This window comes from Ochotona princeps, chromosome X (genome assembly GCF_030435755.1).
Source record: "Ochotona princeps isolate mOchPri1 chromosome X, mOchPri1.hap1, whole genome shotgun sequence".
In the NCBI taxonomy this organism is placed as follows: domain Eukaryota; kingdom Metazoa; phylum Chordata; class Mammalia; order Lagomorpha; family Ochotonidae; genus Ochotona; species Ochotona princeps.
In genome coordinates this window covers 36,710,302-36,730,070 of record NC_080865.1, presented here as the reverse complement: position 1 = coordinate 36,730,070, position 19,769 = coordinate 36,710,302, and positions in this window count along the sequence as shown.

Below are 19,769 nucleotides of genomic sequence, written 5' to 3'. Positions count from 1 at the left end.
TCCCGGTGCATGCAAGATGAGAACTTTAGCAGCTAGACTACTGTGCTGGGCCCCCTACTTTAGTATTATGTTTTAAAAATATTTATTTTTATTGGAAAGTCAGATGTATAGAGAGGAGGAGAGACAGAGAGGAAGACCGTTTGTCCGATGATAAACTTCCCAAGTAGTCACAACATCTGGAGCTGAACCAATCCAAAGCCAGGAGCCCAGAGCTTCTTTTAAGTTTCCCACGTGGGTGCAGAGTCCCAAGGCTTTGGACTGTCCTCCACTACTTTCCCAGGACACAAACATGGAGCTGGAGGGAAAGCAGGGCCACCGCGATTAGAAGTGGTGCCCATATGGGATCCCAACGTGTACAAGACGAGGACTTCAGCTGCTAGGCTACTGTGCCAGGCCCTGTTATTTTTAAAACTTATTTATTGGGGCTGTTGTTGTGGGATAGCAATGTAAACCTCCTGTTGCAGGCAGCGGTTGGAGTCTCTGTTGCTCCACGTTCAGTCCTGCTCCTTGCCAATGTGTCTGGGAAAACCTTGGAGGATGGCCTAAACGTTTGAGTTTATAAACTTACATGGGAGATCTTGGAGAAGATCCGGGCTCCTGACTTCCACCTGGCCCAGCCCTAACCGTTGTGGCCATTTGGGGAATGAACCAGCAGATGGAAGACTCCCTCCCTCCCTCCTTCTCTCTCTGTAACTCTATCATTCAAATACATTTTAAAAAGAAAAAAATAAAAGATTTGTTTATTTTTGGTCCCAGCACGGTGACCCAGTGGCTAAATTCTTGCTTTGCCTGCGCTAGGATGCCATGTGGGTGTTAGTTCATGTCCCGGATGTTCCACTTCCCATCCAGCTGTTTGCTTATGGCCTGTCACAGTAGTAGAAGATGGCCTAAAGCCTTGGGACCCTGCACCTACATAGCAGTCCTGGAAGAATCTCCTGGCTCCTGGATTTGGACTTGACTCGGCTTCAGCCATTGCAGCTATTTGACTAGTGAACCAGTGGATGGAAGAGCTTTCTGTCTCACCCTCTCTCTGTAAATCAGCCTTTCCAATAAAAATAGGAAGAGACACAGAAAGAAAGAGCTTCCATCCACTGAATCACTCCCCAAGTGACTGCAATGGTCAGAGCTAAGCTGAGCCAATCTTGAAGCCAGGAGCTGGGTGATTCTTCTGAGTCTCTCAAGTGGCTGCAGGATTCCAATGCTTTGGACCCTCTTTCTTCACTTTCCCAGGCCACAAGCAGGGAGCTGGATGGGAAGTGGAGCAGCCAAGACAGGAACCAACACCCGTATGTGATGCTTGCACTTATAGGTGAAGGGTTAGTCACATGAGCCATCATGCCAGCCCCCCTTAAAACAAAAAAAAACCTTTTTAAAGAAGATCTATTTATTTAGAAAGGCAATGTGATAGAGGGAGAGAGAGACAGGCAGAAAGATCTTCCATCAAGCTTCACTTTCCAAATGTCTGCAAGTGTTGGGACTGGGCCAAAGTCAGGTGACTGGAATTGCCCCCAGGTGTTCCAGTTACGTGGCATAACTAGAGTACTTGGGTCATTCACTGCGTTCTCCGGTACAGTAACAGCAGGCTGGAGCAGAAGCAAGGGTAGCCAGGACTCAAACAAGCACTCTGGTTTGAGTTGCAATGGTGCTGTAGCTCCACAACACTGGCCCCTGAAACATCTTCAAAAGGCAAAAAAAAAAAAAAAAAAAAAATCAGATGTTGTACACTTGGGGGCTTCAGTAAGGAATTTTTTTAGCTTAAAGCCATTAAAATGTCAAATCATTTGAATCTCACTCCAGATCCCACTCAGTAACATGATGTGACGGTGCTGTGTACGTCACATTTGCTTGCCTTTGTCTAGTTAAACTCTGAAATTCACACCTGTAATTTTTTTTTATTTGTTTTTTTTTTTAAAGATTTTATTATTATTGGAAAGCTGGATATACAGAGAGGAGGAGAGACAGAGAGGAAGATCTTCCATCCGATGATTCACTCCCCAAGTGAGCCGCAACGGGCCGGTGCGCGCCAATCCGATGCCGGGAACCAGGAACCTCTTCCGGGTCTCCCACGTGGGTGCAGGGTCCCAATGCATTGGGCCATCCTCAACTGCTTCCCCAGGCCACAAGCAGGGAGCTGGATGGGAAGTGGAGCTGCCGGGATCAAAACCGGTGCCCATATGGGATCCCGGGGCATTCAAGGCGAGGACTTTAGCTGCTAGGCCACGCTGCCGGGCCCCACACCAGTAATGTTTTAAGAGTCAATTTATTTTCTTGGAAAAGTCAGATTTACAGAGATACAGAGAGAAAGATCTTCTATCCGCTGTTTCATTCCGCAAGAGGCTGCAATGGCTGGAGCTGAGCTGACCTGAAGCCAGGAGCCAGGAGCTTCTTCCAGGACTCCCATGTGGGTGCAAGTCCCAAGGCTTTGGGTCATTTACTGTCTTCCCTGGCCACAATGGCTGGAGTTGAGCTGATCCTCACACAGGAACCTGGGGCCTCTCCCATGTGGGTGCAGGGTCCCAAGGCTTAACGTTGTCCTCGATTACTTTCCCAGGCCACAAGCAGGGAGCTGGATGGAAAGTGGAGCATCCGAGACATGAGCCGGCACCCATATGTGATCCTGGTGTATGCAAGGTGAGGATATAGTCACTAAGTTATTGTGCCGGACCCAAACTTATGTTTTCCTGTCATCTTTACTGTCACTCCCATGAAAACACAAAATCTGTCAAGTTTTTGTACTGTTTTCAAACTCGGCAGTCCTGAAAATGTCATAGTTTTGGGTTCTTGGCAGAAATAAGCAAAATGACTCTTCCTAATTGTGAATCATACTTCATTGAAATCTGTCACCTGAAGGGCCCAGAATTATTGAAAGCAGTTCATTTAAAAAGTGCTGGACATCAATTCTAGATGTCCCTGCCACTTCCCTATTTCTTCCTGGCCCTGTATTGTGCCTCTAGTACTGCAGCATATTTTTCCCTTATTCTTCTAACAAAAAAGGAAAAGCCTCCGTATGCATGAAAGAAGAGAAAGAAATGACAAGCATATCCCCCAACTGTAAGGCAAGTGTTAGTTACACTGCTGGGAGAAAAGCAGCCAATAATAGCTGGCGGGCATTCTGGACCCAGTGAACGCCAAGCCCATGTTACTATACCAGTCAGCAAGCATAGTTACCTATTCTATTAAAAAAGAAAAAGAAAACAAAAGATCTGGGAGGGAAGGCTGCCGAATGCCTGCCATGGGTGCAAATCTGCTGGGGCCCATTGCCACCACCAGGGGCTGGGGGACTGGGGACGGGTCTGAATGTGGGCCACTGAGGACTTGTTTAACATCTATAAAATCATTTCTGGGGCCTTTCACGAACCAGGGCACTGCACTTGCAGATAATTAAGGGACCTGAGACAGGATGGATTACAAGGGGGAATCCAGATCCTTGGTCAGGCTAAAACACTCATCCTTGTGCGCATGAACTGGGGTTGTGGGAAAATGAGCTTGCAGCACCCAATTGAGGCTCACAAGAGCTGTCTTTGGGAGTAGTCTGGTAGGGGATTTGTGGGGAGGGTCGCTCCAGCTGGTCTGCAGCACCTATCACTAAGTGTTGGGGCCTTGAAGTGGGCCATGCGGTGTTGGGCCACAGCACCTGTTGGTATGCACAAAAGCTAGGGCTGGGGCTGGGTTGGACCAGGCCAGGACACAGCACCTGCTGGATTACATGAGAACTGAGGCTGAGGGCTAGCTGGGCTGGGCTGCAGTATCTGCCAGCATATTTGAACCAGGACTGAGGAAGGGCTGGGCTAGAATAGGCTGCAGCACTCTCCAGCACATTTCAGAGTCAGTTCTGGGGGCAGGCCTTGAAGGGTTCCACAGGTATCTTCCGACTAGATAACAGTGGTACAAGGTAAGGGTAGGATTTGGGAGCAGGTTAGGCTAGGCAGAGTCTGGTTGGGATTCTTTGAGGTCGCCCTGACCAGACCGTAGCACCCACTAGCACACATGAGAGCCGAGTCTGGGATCAGTTTGGTAGTGATTCTTACAAGTTGGCCTGATAGATGTTCTGCACTAGACCCCCAGCCTCAAGGAACTTCATGTGGACATTCGATCTGGTCTCGGAGCACAAACTGTGGGACTGGGCTGCCCCTGATGTTGGCTCCATGTAAGGGAAGACAACGTAGGTTGGTGCGCATAAAAGACAGGAGAGCCGGAGTCTATGATTTAACAGAGGACCTTGAGTGCCTCACCAAAAGATGGAAAGAAGAGCAGACTGTACAATACTAGAGGCCAAATTTTCTACCATGCGGCTAAGGCTGTGGACAAACCAAAATACACTCTAGACAGCCGGCAAGTCTGGGAAGTGATATCTCACACTTGGCACAGCAGGATCAACACCATCTCAGAACAATCAAAACTACTCGAGTAACATCCTCAGGATATTCTTTCCCCCGTCAGGGTCCGTGAGATAAAATCCAGGAATCATGTCTGTTCCTTGGCACTTGATTGGCAGCAAGAAGTGACACAACATCTCCCCCACCCGGCAGCGGTCACAGGAGGGAGGGTCCTGTTCCCTCACCCACCTTTCCCCCTCATCCATTCCCGTCCCACTCAGAGACCTGCATGGATCCTCAATCCCATCATGTATGTAATATATCTTTAAAAATAAATAAATTTAAATTTAAAAGAAATACAAGAAAGTTTTGGCTTCCAAGAGTTTCCAGTGCACATTTCTGGCTCAAAAATAATGCTTTGTCAAAGTAATAATAATGATCAAAAATCATTACTGATAACAGTAATATAAATAATATGTGTGAAGAGACTATTGCAAGAACTTCAGATGTATTAATTCATTTAATTCTTTTAAAAAACCTTATCACAGATACTATTGTCATTCCCATTTTCCAGTGTGGAAATAGAAAAACACACATAATAAATAACTTATGCAAGTCTTAAACTATGTGTTAGACTGGAGCCAGTATATAAACTCAAGCAGTTTGTCTCTAGAACTTGATCTTAACAACAATGCCTCAACTACATTCCAAAGTGGAAAGCCATAGTGTTAAAAAAAAATACTCTAGAGGAGCAAAAAAAAAAAAAAAAAAAAAGATTATCCATTGCAGATAAAGCTGTGGAGAAACAGGCTTAGTGACATTCTTCCAGAAAACATGTTAATAATTTGTTGGTCTGGAAAAACACTATGGCAATACTCAGTAAGTCATAAGAAAGTTCCAATTCTATGATCCAACAATTCTAAGTTCTAGAAGCTTGTTTACAGGACAATACCAAGGGGACAGGCTTGGTGGCATATCAGGCTACTGCTCTGCCTGCAACACCAATATCTCATATTGGGCACCGGTTCCTGTCCCAGATGTTTCAGTTCCTGTCCATCTCCATGCTTATGGATTGGGAAAGTAGCAAAGAATGGCCCAGATCCTTGGGTTCTTGCACCCACGTGGAAGACCTGGAGGAAGCTCCTGGTTCCTGGCTTCAAATTGATTCAGCTGTCCATTGCAGACATTGGTGAGTGAACCAGCAGATGGACGATTCCTCTGTGTTTCTCCTTGTCTCTAAATCATTCAAATAAAAATAAATACATCTTTGGGCCCGACTCCATGGCCTAGCGGCTAAAGTCCTCACTTTGAATGCACTGGGATCCCACATATGTGCCGGTTCTAATCCCGGCAGCTCTGCATCCAGCTCCCTGCTTGTGGCCTGGGAAGGCAGTTGAGGATGGCCCAAAGCCTTGGGACCCTGCACCCATGTGGGAGACCTGGAAGAGGTTCCTGGCTCCTGGGTTCGGATTGGCTCAGCTCCAGCCATTGCAGCCACTTGGGGAGTGAATCATTGGATGGAAAATCTTTCTCTCTGTCTCTCCTCCTCTCTCTATGTATCTGACTTTGCAATAAAACTAAATAAATATTTTAAAAAATAAATACATCTTTAAAAAAGAAAATGATGCCAAAAGCTTCCATATATGACAGAGAACCTTTGCAGTTGTATGTCTGTGTCTAGCTTATTTCCTTCAACATAGTGTTCTCTAGTTCCATTCGATCTTTTTTTTTCCAAAGGAGAGAATTTCATTCTTCTTAGTGACTGAATTATATCTTATTTTGTATAAATGCCGTATTTTCTTTACCCATCCATCTTTTGGTAGACATTTATTCGATTCTATGTCTCAACTATTGTGAATAGTGCTGCAATAGACATGGTGGAGTAGATATGATTTGATCTCTTTAGGATGTGTAATCCAATAGATCAATAGTAGGAATGTACATAAGTATAGGCACTGTGGGAAATAATATGGCGGTTCCTTAAACAACTAAAAAAAGAATTGGAGAGCACTAGAATTATTATCTTTTTTTTTAAAGATTTATTTTTATTACAAAGTCAGATATTCAGAGAGGAGGAGAGACAGAGAGGAAGATCTTCCATCCGATGATTCACTCCCCAAGTGAGCCGCAACGGGCCGGTGCTGCGCCGATCCGAAGCCAAGAACCAGGAACCTCTTCCGGGTCTCCCACATGGGTGCAAGGTCCCAGTGCATTGGGCCGTCCTCAACTGCTTTCCCAGGCCACAAGCAGGGAGCTGGATGGGAAGTGGAGCTACCGGGATTAGAACCGGCACCCATATGGGATCTCGGGGCGTTCAAGGCGAGGACTTTAGCTGCTAGGCCACGCCGCCGGGCCCTAGAATTATTATCTTTTAACCAGTGTTTGCTTCATGTGTTTGGTGTTCCCTGTTTTTAGGGACATGCAGGTTTATAATTTATAATTAATCTTCCTAAGTTGAATCCATCAGAATTAGCCTGAATTATTAAAATGTATGTTAGTAACTTTTAAAAAAGTCTATTTTGAGGTGATATAAGTATGGACACTACAGAGTTCTTGTGGTTACTCTTCTCTAATTTACAATTTTCCCATCTTTTACTTTGAATCTATTTGCATCTTGAAATCCAAAGTGTGTCCCCTGGAGACCGCATACAAGGGGTTTCAAAGAATTTTTGAAAAGTGGATTAAAGCACAAGCTGAGTTTTGCACAAAAAGTCCTGAAAACTCATGTAAAAGCATCTTTGAACAGCTTTTGGAAGATGAATATTAGAAAAATATCATGTATGTAATTAAAATTGCATCAAAATAAAATTATCTTTTAATTCTATTTTCCAAAAATCTTTAAAGTACTCTAGTTGCATCTTTAAAGTACCCAATTTGGATATTGTTTTATATCCACTGTGACAATTTCTGCTTTTGATTGAATTGCTTAATTGTTTCGTATTTTTGATACTGTTAATAGTTGGATTTGTGCAAAGCATTTCACTTTTTTCTGTCTAATGTGCTTTTTTGTTGTCAATGCTTTATTATTCCTTTAGTGATTGTTTTTTCATTAACTGAATATTTTCTAATGTAGTATTTATTTCTGTAAATGAGTTTTAGCATTTTTGTGGTTGGTATGGGGTGGAACATAGCATAACCATCTTCAGATATATACTGCTTTGATCTCCATTCCATATAGAAATGTTACCCGTATGTAGCTCTGTACTTTTTCCCTCATTCTGTGGAGCTTTGTTATAAGTATTGTATCACCTAATTGCTACGACTTCATTAGTGAGTTGGTACAATTATCACTTTATTGTCCATAGCTATTTCTTTAATTCAGGAGAGATTTTCTCACACATCTTTTGTGCTATTACTGGAAAACACAATAAACACATATTGCATTTTGATAAGTTAAATTTTCAACAATAGATTTTACACACATACATATACAATTTTACACAATTGTTTTTGAAATCAAATGAGCAAAAGAGAAAAACATGCATTTATAGAGTGATTTATAGTTACACAATTACCTTTGCCAATGCTGTGTGTTTCTTTGTGTGGGTTTCAATTACCATGCCGGGTTGCTTGCTTTCATCTCAAAGAATATATGTCTTATAAGAAAGGTTTTCTAGCAATTATTTTTTTTCATTTTCCGTTTACATAGGAGACTTATTATTTTACTTTCATTATTAAAAAGTTGAGAAGCTAAGGGAAATGAGCCAATCCCAAAAGGTTAAATACCACATGTTTGTCTTAATTTAAGATGATATGATGTTATGTATAACATGTTATGTTATGAATGTTATATGTTGTGTATAAACTAAAATTGAAATGTCAATGAGGTGGTCACAGAAGGTGGTTAAGAACTCGCATTTACTTTTAACATATTGGTTACTCATTACTATGTCAATTAATTCCATAATGATGTAAATTTTTGTTGATGGTATGTTGGAGCTTTCAGTTGACTGGGATGATACTCTGCTGGCTCTGTCTTCAGACCAGAGAGGGTATACCTAAGAAGCCGTTGAACTTGACTGGACAATAAGATGCTGGACTCTATGTTTGGTATATGCTTGCAATGGGGGAATCTCAACTGAACTTGAGCTGTGGTTATGCAACAAGGTGGAGGAATCCACCATGGTGGGAGGGTTTGGGGAGGGGTGGGGAGAACCCAAGTACCTATGAAGCTGTTTCACATAATACAATGTAATTAATGAATTAAAAATAATAAATAGTAAAAAAGTTGAGAAGCAATGAGATAGACAGAGATGATAGAGATGAGTATAGAGATAGATAGAAACAGAGATGAATAGACAGAGGGAAATTCGACCTTCTGGTACCCTGCTCAGATGCTTGCCGTGAGAGAAGCTGAGCTGGCACTGAAGTTGTAAATTGGAGACTCAACCCAGGTCTGTACATGGACGACAGGCACCCGATTTTTTTCTTGCTTGTTTAAAGATTTATTTATTTTATTGGAAAGTCAGATATACAGAGAGGAGACACAGAAAGAAAGATCTTCTGTCTGCTGATTTATTCCACAAGTGGATGCAACAACTGGAGGTGCCCCATTCCGAAGCCAGGAGCCAGGATCTTCTGCGTCTCCCACGCAGGCACAGGGTCCCAAGGCTTTGGGCCGTCCTTGACTGCTTTCCCAGGCCACAAGCAGGGAGCTGGACAGCAAGTGTGGCCGCTGGGACATGAACCGGCACCCATATCACATCCCACTGCATGCAAGGCAAGGACTTTAGCCACTAGGGTACCGTGCTGGGCCCAAGGTACCCAATTTCTTAAGCCATCACTGCTTCTTCCACAAATCCCCACTAGCTAGAAGCTGAAATCAGGAGCCAGGACAAAGAACAAAATAAAGAACTACAATGTGGAATGTGGGCATTTTTTCTTTAAAATAAAGATTTATTTATTTTAAAAGTCAGTGTTACAGAGTGGAGAGAAGAGGAGAGGAAAGGGAAAGAGGGAGGGAGAGAGGGAGAGAGGGAGAGAGAGAGAGAGAGAGAATGCATTTTCCTTCTGCAGATTCACTCCCCAGATGGCTAGTATTACTATGACATGTCTATTTGTAGATTCCTTTATGTGTATCATATTTGAAGTTCATTGGTCTTCATGGAAACTCGGGAAATCTTTACCTATTATTTCTTCAAAATCTTTCACCCTCTTTTCTCTCTTGTCTTTCCTACTGATCCTCAAAGCAAGTGTATGCTGGCAGGTTTGATGGTACTCCACATTTCTCTGAGACTAGATCGTCATTATTCTCTCCTCGGTCTATAGTAAATATATGTCTAAATTCGTGTCTCCTATGTTCAAATCTACTACTGAGCTCCTCCAGTGACTTTTTAAGTTCAATTATTTTACTTTTCAACTCTAATGTTTACATTTAGATCTTTATATCTGGCTTGCATTTTGGCATAACGGTTAAGATGCCATTTTGAGAAGTCCACATTCCATATTGAAGTGCCTGGGTTCAAGTCCTCACTCTTGCTCCCTCTGGATGCACACTCCTAGAAGTAGAGTTGCTGGCTCAAGTAGTTGTGTCCCTGCCACTACACTGGAAATGTAGATGGAGTTCCCTGCTCCTGGCTTCAGACTGGCCCAGCTTCAGAAGTTATTTGAGGAGTGAAACGGTGGATGGAGGATCTCTGCTTGTCTGAGTATCTCTGTATCTCTCTGCCTTTTAAAATAATGAATGATCTGTTGATATTCTCTATATTAAAGGATATTGTATCTTAGTTATGTAATCATCTGTTTACTTCTATGACATGTTTATAACTATTAATTTGACATTGTTCTAAATGTTGCATGTTTTAAAAATGATATTATGTGGGGCATATTTTCTTGATTCTTTGCATTCCTAATAATGTTATGTGGGAAACTGGGCACTTCATATAATATGGTGTACTAGTTCTGTGTACTGGCCTCCTATGTTTTATAACTCATTAGTGTTCATTTGCTTAGGGGCTGACTGGCTTATCTGAGCATAATCGCTCTCCTCCATATGTATCATTAAACCTGCACTGTTGCTCCCTCTGGATATGTGGATTTGGGTACGCTCATAGTCAAAGTGGAATAACGATAGTATTGATAGTATTGGTAGGGTTCTTTTCTTCTTTATTCCTGACCACAAAGCTGTTAAGTTCTAATAAATGCAGGATTATCATCCTATTGTATTTTTAATTTTTTTCCCTTTAATCAGCTAAACTATGAGATTACTTTATAAGGAGACAGTAAATGCTGTGTGCGGGGGTATTATCCATTCAGAATGTTAAAGAATCAGTTTCTGCCGCCCAACGGAACCCTCTCCTAGATTTGTACAACTTGAGCACTGAAAGATCGTTGGTCACTTGAGTCAAAGAGGCGGCTGTCACTAGAATGATCACGACCCAGACTGTGGGTCAGGGGTGTGCCATTTGCATTAAACTTTAAAACTTGTATTTAAAAATATCAGGTTGGGTTGTTATTCAAGACGCAGCATGTAGAGACGGGTGGAACCAGCACCACCAGAAAAGACAAGGTTCTGTGGAGGGCCAGTTGAATTAACCTTAATCTTACCAGTCACATAAGGTCCTCAATGCAAAGCGAACTGCTGGTATCTGGCCCACATCACCTCCACAGACCCTCATCACCCATGTGCTGGCTATGAGAGTCCAGTTCTTGGTCAGTGTGGGCCCCGGGAACTTGATCCCGCTGGTGTCTGTACCCTCAGGGTCATTCTGATCATGCAAACATTGTTATTTACACTTTTGTAATCAAATCCTGACTCGTTTGAAAGCTAGCTTTCTTTCTGAGGTCAGTGTTTGATAGTCTAACTTCAGGGGTTTTTCTCCCACATGTTTGATGTCCAGGTTTTCTTCAGTAAACGAACAAAGCTATGGTTGAGTCTCCTAATTTACTTTCACAACCTTCACCATTCTTGAAAAGCACGGCAGGGCTTGAACTTATTTATTGTGTTTCGCAAATCATGTCAGTTCTTTTGGAAAGATATTAGAAACTCTGTTTCATAGTCTGCTCCTTCCATCAAGCTAAAGCTCTCATCTAGGGCTCTGGAGCCGAGATTGGTGCCAATGGATTTTCTTTGAATGACATTTCTGTTCCAGGAGCTGAGCTCTCAAAGGTGGCAGGGGATAGCCAGCTAAAGTCTTCTCAGTTTGTCCCTCCTCGCATGCATCCTTTACATCATGTGCTAGGGCAAAGGCAATTAGAATTTCAGCATTCTCACCATGGCACCTGCAGAAGCGTAAGTGAAAGTGAGTGAAAGAAAAGAACACTTGCTTCTTAACTACGTCTGCTTGAATTTAAGCTTTAGCAACAAGTAGCTGGGGACAAGATGAGAACTGCTGACATCTGGCTTCACCCAGGAAGAGAGTTCTCTAAGAGCTCTGCGGAGAGGGACTCCAGATTGTTTTTGGCTGTAGTTGTCTGAAGTTGAATTTCTGGCTGAGCTGGGAGGGGGAAGAAAGGGAGTGAGTTTATTTTGAGTAGCACAGATACTTACCTAGCTCACCAGCATTTCATAAAACTTCTTGAATAGGTTTTTATTCCCTTTAAGATATTTTAAATGGTTGGATTTCTGTGTGTGTGTGTTTACAGATTCATTTATTTATTTGAAAGGCAGAGATAGATTTTTCATTTCTCAGATGACTTCCCAGAATTGAGCCAAACCAAAACCAGGGACCTGGACCTCCAATTGAGTCTCCTGCATGGATGGCAGAGGACCAGGTACTTGGGCCATCTTCTGTTGCTTTTTCAGGGACATTAGCAGGGAGCTAGTCTGGAAATAGAACTGCTGGAACTTGAACCAGTGCCCATACAAGATGCCAGTTTTGCAGATAGCAGTTTAAGCCACTATGCCACAATGTGGATCTTTTTTCCTTGTCATTTTATAAGTTTCGATGAAGAGTAAGTCAGTGAACCTCCCGACTCTAATATGCTAGCAGCCAGTCTCCTCAATCTGCTGTATTGTTTGGAATTGGAAAAGTGTCAAGTCATCTTTCCATGTCAGTAAATATAGACTCCTACGAAAATTTGTAATGTCTGTATCAAATATTTGTATGGATAATCCACTGATTTTTTTTCATCCAATTCTTCACTGACATGCATTTGGTTTCTTCCTTTTTCCCCAAACTTTTGCTATTGTGATTCACATTTCAGTGGGCATTCAGGTTCATATATGTACACCTTCACTCATTTGTCACAGCATTCCTTAGGATAAATTTTGAAACCAGATATTGATAGGTAAAATATAATACATTTTTTTCAGATTATCTTGTTAAGTTGGATCTCTTCCTAAATTCAACTGACCTGGTCTTTTTTTTTTTAAGTCTAAACAGGTTTGGTTCTTTGGATTACTCATATAAAATCTGTCAGAAGTCACATCTGCATATTTCTTTCCTTCAGAAAAGCTATATTTATTAATTCAAAAGGTAGGATTAGGGAGAAGAGGGAGAGGGAAAGAGAGAGATGTTTGAAGCCAGGAGCCAGGAACATTTCCTAGGTAACCCAAATAGTTGCAGGGCCCAAGCACTTGCACTGCCATCCTCTGTTTTCCCTGCAGAGAGCTACATCACAAGTGGAGCGCTGGGACTCAGACTAGTGCCCCTATGTGATGCTGGCCTCTCAAGAGGGAGTTTTAACTCACCATACCACTGTGTTAGCTCTATACAGCTTCTTAAAGATCCATTTTATTTATTTGAAAAGCGGAAAGTCAGGGAGAAGCAGAGAGAGAGAGAGAGATTTTCCATCTGCTGGCTCACTTCCCAGACTGAAACCAGGAGCTTAGAAATCCATCTGGGTCTCCTACATGAGTGGAGCCATGCAGGCGATCCACCCTCAACTATTTTCCCAGATGCATTCGTAGGGAGCTGGAGCAGATGTGGAGTAACCCACAATTCAACCCGCATGATGATCTGGGATATGGGATGCCAGCCTCACAGAAAGTCCTTACCTTGCTCAGCCAGAATGCTAACCCTTGCGAATTTGTTGTTGAGATGATTTTCCGACTCCTCATTCCCAAACTTTCCATACTTTCTTCACAATCTGCACTGCCCTTTCTATCCCAGCATGCTGATGAGGGCTAAGATGCTGGCTAAGAGTTTGATATCTGGAGTTAGCTGGTATAGCTGGTATAGATTCAAAAACACCAGCTACATATATATCTATATATATCTATATATAATGTATATTTATAAGTATATATAAATGTATAATTCTATATTCATATATATTATACTTATAAATATATGTAATATATAAATATATATTATATATTTGTCTCAACTTCTTCATCCAAAAATGTAGAGATAATACCTACAATGTATTAGGAGGATTACATCAACTTATGTCAAAGGAACATTCTCTAGTAGATACTGAATAGTCAGTAACTGATAAATTGGTAGTCTTATGTTCTTTTAATGTATGATCAAAATTATATTCCAGAAAATAATTCCGTGTTTTAAGTAGTCTTATGTAGCCCTAGGGAGGTTTGGAAGCCTCGTTTCATTTACACTGTAGCTAAAGAATTATCTGAATCGTGTTTTCTTGCTTGCTTTGGTGTTACTCAAGAGTCAGGATAATCTCTAAATGGGCACTATGAAATTGGTGATTTAAAGTCATGGGACATGGGCCCGGCACAGTGGCCTAGCGGCTAAAGTCCTCACCTTGAACGCCCCATGATCCCTTATGGGCGCCGGTTCTAATCCCGGCAGCTCCACTTCCCATCCAGCTCCCTGCTGGTGGCCTGGGAAAGCAGTTGAGGACGGCCCAAAGCTTTGGGACCCTGCACCCGTGTGGGAGACCTGGAAGAAGTTCCAGGTTCCCGGCTTCGGATCAGTGCAGCACCGGCCGTTGCACTCACTTGGGGAGTGAATCATTGGACGGAAGGTCTTCCTCTCTGTCTCTCCTCTCTGTATATCTGACTTTATAATAAAAATAAATAAATCTTTAAAAACAGTCATGGGACATGTCACATTGAAATTTAAGCAATCTTCTCAAACACATTTTTCTACAAGCACATAGACTTGTAGTTAGCACTTGGATGTTCCCCCGAAGGCCCACCAGTTAAAGACTTGATCGTCAGAATCTTCACTCATCCCTATTCTGGTCAGTTGTATGAAAACATAGCTTAAATAAGGGAATGGGTAATGGAATGAAAAGGTCCAAACACTGCAAATTGGTAATTATGTGCTTGGCTTTGAATGGCAGACCTGAAGTTCAAAGATTTCACCAGGCGGGAATCATAACCTGAAATGAGTTAAATAATATTTTATATCTTAAATAATATTTTAAAAATAGTATTTATTAATTATAAAGTCAGCATTTTATTTTATTCTATTCATTATAGAAACGCAACTGATAGATAATAAAATACAATTATTTCTAATCTCAGCCTTCAGAGATAAATTGTTAATACGTTAGGACATATGCTTTAAAAGACATTTTTATGCAGCTGTTTCCATATACATATGCTTATAATACTAAGATTAGGGGCCAGAGCAGTGGTGCATCATGGTAATCCTCTGCCAGTGGTGCTGGTTTGAGTCCCAGCTGCTCCACTTCAGATCCAGTTCCTTGCTTATGGCCTGGGAAAGCAGTGCTTGGGCTCCTGCCTTCATGTGGGAGAAGGTCATAGTTCCTGACTTCAGATCGGCTTATATACAGCCATCGCGGCCATCCTGGGAGTGAAAAAGCAGATGGCTGCCACCTCTCTCTCTCTCTCTCTCTCTCTCTGTGTTTCTCCTTCTGTCTCTGCAAAATATGTCCTTCAAACAAAAATAAATAAAGCTTAAAAAACTAAGATTAAACTGTGCATATTGTTTTTCTAGGCCCAGGTGTGAACTTTAGTGGACATATTTGAATCTATTTATTCTTATTTAATTAATCTCCTGTTTCTAAGTATTTAGATTACTACCAATTGCTCGATATCATAAAAATGCGGTAACAAACAGTTGTACATATATTTCTTGTGTGATTCTCATTCTTTGCGTAAATTCTTAGATATAGAATTATTTTATAAGGATGCATATTTAAAAGTTTTCTTTTCATGTTTTTTATTGTTAGATTGCTGTCCTGAGATTTTGTTTCAATTTTTCATCCCCAAAGAATAGCTGTTTTCCTGTACCCACTCAAATCTTAGGCTTTGCTATTTAAGAATTCTTTATTAATTTAGTAGTCCCCAAATAACAATCATTTTAATTTGTACGTCTTGGATTACTAACATTTTTTCAATCATACAACAAGATGAAACTTAATGCCAATAAATAAGATACGCACTCAGGTACTAAAAATCCAAGAGAAGAACAGGCTGCTATAGATGTGACTTGAAAATAGTTTATGTGGAAATTCTTAGGGTTTTAATTGACAGTAAATTCACTCTAAGTGAACAATGTAATACGGTTGCCAATAAAGCTGATTTAAGCTTAGTGTGCATTAAATGAAAGTCTGCTGCACCAAACAAGAGAAGTGACAGTCTTATTTCATTTCTTTTTAATCAGTTTATACTAGGAACACAGCCCACAGCGGTGTGGTTTTCTATTATCACAATTATCAACTTAAAAAAATTAGCCCACTATAGATTTATTAAATTTCAAATCCTGCATGTGTCTGCCAGACAGAATGATTTCATGAAGTGGCCTGCAGGCCAAGATGTTCCCTAACCCTGACCTAAACCATTAATAGTGGTCTAGAAAAGAATGAGTAATCTGCAGAAAAAGAGAGAACCTGTGTCCTGATGGGAGTGTTTCAGTGAGCTTAGGAAAAGCAAGAAGACTTGGGGATTGGGAGAGGCCTCTGTCTTCAGAGCTTCGGACAGTCATGAAGCTTTCTGGATGCTACTAAGATGCAGCGCAGGATAGAGGTAAATACAGCACTAAGAATAATTTCTCAACGCAAGGTGTCTGATTGTAAAAGAAATATTGGAAAGATATACTAGGGGTAATGGTGAGTTTCTTACCACTTGAGGTATTCAGCCAGTAGCTGAATACTGCCCAGCAGGGACTTTTCTGAGAGCATATGGCAGAGGCGTAGACCAATGCAGGTGGGAGGCTGGCTTGGCACAGAGGGTTAAACCACTGCCTGTGATGTCTTCATCCTGTATGGATGCTGGTTCAAGTCCTGGCTATTCCACTTATACTCCCCTCCCCCCACTCCAGCTCCTCCCAACAAAAGTCTGGGAAAGCAAAGGAGGATAGCCCAAGTGTTTGTGTCCCTACCACCTATGTGGGAGACTTGGATGAACTGCCTTGCTTTGGACTGGCACTATCCTAGCTATTGTGGACATTTGGGAAGTGAATCAGCAGATGGAAGGTTTTTTTTTTTTTTTGTCTCTTCTCTTTCTCTTTAACTATGCCTTCCCAATAAGTAAACACATCTTTAAAATAATTGAATAAAAATAAAATGTTTGTGAAATATCTGTTGAATAGTAAGTTAAGATCTAGGAGATCTGAAATGGGGCTTCAGACTGTGTACTCACATTAAACTCCAACTGAGGTCAATACTATTGGTTTAGGACCATACTTTGAGTAGCAAGTTGTTAGCAAATATTCTCAACTGTGACAGTATAACTGTAATATTTTTCTTCCAAAGGACCACCATATGTAAACAGGTATGTACTAAATTTATAGGAATAAAATTTCATAAGGACAGGCATTTGCAAAAGCAGCTAAAGTACCACTTGGGACACCTGAATTCTATTTTTTTTTTAATTTGTTTATTTCTTATTACAAAGTCAGATATACAGAGAGGAGGAGGAGAGACAGAGGGGAAGATCTTCCATCTGATGATTCACTCCCCAAGTGAACGCAAAGGCCAGTGCTGCGCTGATCCGAAGCCAGGAACCAGCAACTTCTTCCGGGTTTCCCACACGGGTGCAGGGTCCCAAAGCTTTGGGCCGTCCTCGACTGCTTTCCCAGGCCACAAGCAGGGAGCTGGATGGGAAGTGGAGCTGCTGGGATTAGAACCGGTGCCCATAAGGGATCCTGGGACATTCAAGGCGAGGACTTTAGCCGCTAGGCCACTGTGCCGGGCCCAAGACACCTGAATTCTAAATGGAGTACCTAGGTTTAGACTCCTGGCTCTGCCTGTGATCTGGTTTCTTGCTGATGTATACTCTAGGGAGTAGAGGTGACACTTCAAGCAGTTTGATGTGTACCACCCATACGGAACTCCCAGATTGAGTGCTAGGCTTTGGTATTGGTAAGATCCATTCCCTGTTGTTGCAGGCGTTGGGGGAATGAACCAGGAGACGGAAAATCTCCTTGTGTGTCTCTGTTTCTCTCTGTGTCTCTTACTCTCTGCCTTTAAAGTAAATGAACAAAAATAAATAAAAACTTTAAAAAATTGAATCTCCAAGAAGTTTCCTTAGGGGAAAGATGATTTTAAATTAGACTGAAAACAAACAAACAAACCAACCAACCCACTCTACCAGAGGATTTAGGACAATGACTTTCTATCTTGACTTAGCATTGAAATCACCTGGGGAACTTTAAGTATTTTGGAATGCTTAGAATGTGCCTCCATAGAGGCACTTTTAGATGGAGTTTGACCTGAATATTGGTTTTTGTTAAAGCTGTCTAGATAATTTTAATATACAACCAAGGTTGAAGATCAACAATCATTGATACAGAGGGTAGACAAATATGATTCAGAGAGGAAAAGAAAAGTGTGGGGAGGACATGGAATGTTATGGGGGGGGTTAGGGAGAGTGTGGACTACTGGAAAATTCAAAACCCCTCTAATACTGCTTGCTTGCCAGGCACAGTTTAAAGTTAATAGCTTTAGGAAGGAGTGAGAAATCCTGCAACCTATTATTGGGACAGAAAACACCCACAACATTGAGCAAGAAAGATGGCAGTTAAAGGATGTTGGCGAATTCTAAAGACTATTGTTCCACTTTCTTCAATGAAATTTTGACATGGCTAAAATATAGCGGTGAAAATTAGGAGCTATATAAGGGAACTAATAACCAAATGCCTTGTGTGCGCACTTTGGATCCTGGTTTGAACATAATTCCAAGTGAAAGGCATATGGAGAATGCTGTGGTTTGAAAAAGATTTGGTACCCAGCCTCATGTGGACATTAAATCTCAAATTTCATGAGTTGATTATACTAGGGGAATGGATATTTGATCCAAGTATGGTGTTTAGGGAGTGGGTTTAGCACACTTGGGTCCTTAGATTATTGGGGTGTGCCTTTGGAAGGTAGTTATACCTAGAAATTCATTATAAAATTCATGTTCATTGGGGCTGGCATGACAGCTTACCTGGCTCATCCTCCACCTCCAAGTGCTGGCATCCCATATGGGCACTGGCCATGTCTCGGCTGCTTCACTTCTGACCCAGCTTCCTCTTATGACTTTGGAAAGGAGTGGTTGATGGCTCAAAGCCTTGGGATCCTGAACCCACGTGGGAGACCCTGAGGAGGCTCCTGGCTCCTGGATTCAGCTCTGGCATTGAAGCCATTGGAGAGTGAACCAGTAGATGCAGGATCTTTCTCTTCTTAAATATGTAAAGATGAATTTTCAGTAAAAATAAGTAATAAAAACATATTTTGTTTTTAAAAAATATTTATTTTTACTGGAAAGTTAGATTTACAGAGATAAGGAGAGACAGAGAGAAAGCTCTTCCATCTGCTGGTTCGCCCCTCAGGTGGCCACAATGGCCTGAGCTGAGTCGATCCGAAGCCAGGAGCTTCTCCCACGTAGGTGCAGGGTCCCAAGGCATTGGGCCGTCCTCCACTGTTTTCCCAGGCCACAAGCAGGGAGCTGGATGGGAAGTGGAGCAGCTGGGAAATGAACTGACGCAAATATGGTATCCTAGCACATGCCAAACAAGGACTTCAGCCACTAGGCTACCGTGCCAGACCCCAAAATAAGTGTGTGTGTGTGTGTGTGTGTGTGTGTGTGTGTATATATATATAATAAGTATATATATATTTAAAATAAGTATATATTTAAAATAAGATCCCAGTGTGTGTAAGGTGAAGCTTTAGCCATTAGGCCATGGCACCAGGCCCCAATTTGGACATTTTAATATGAACTGCCCAGTTATTGATATTATATAATTGTGATTAGATCATTAATAATATTTTGCACACACCCAAAAGTCTTAATGTTGAAATGCAAATTACAGTGTTGAGAGGCAAAATACCAGTATATAATTTATAATATTTGTAAAAGAAACGTGCAGGAAATGTGGAAAAATATTAAAAACTGCTAAATCTGGATGAGGAGATGTGGAGCTTATCTGGCCTTAAGATGTTATCCCAAGGACCTGGCATGATAGCCTTTTTTACGCACAAAGGTTCCCATTTAGCCACATGTTCTAATCCCGTCAACCCCACTTCCCATCCAGCTCCCTGCTTGTGGCCTGGGAAAGCAGTCAAGGACGGCCCAAAGCCTTGGGACCCTGCACCCGTGTGGGAAACCTGGAGGAAGCTCCAGGCTCCTGGCTTTGAATCAGCTCAGCT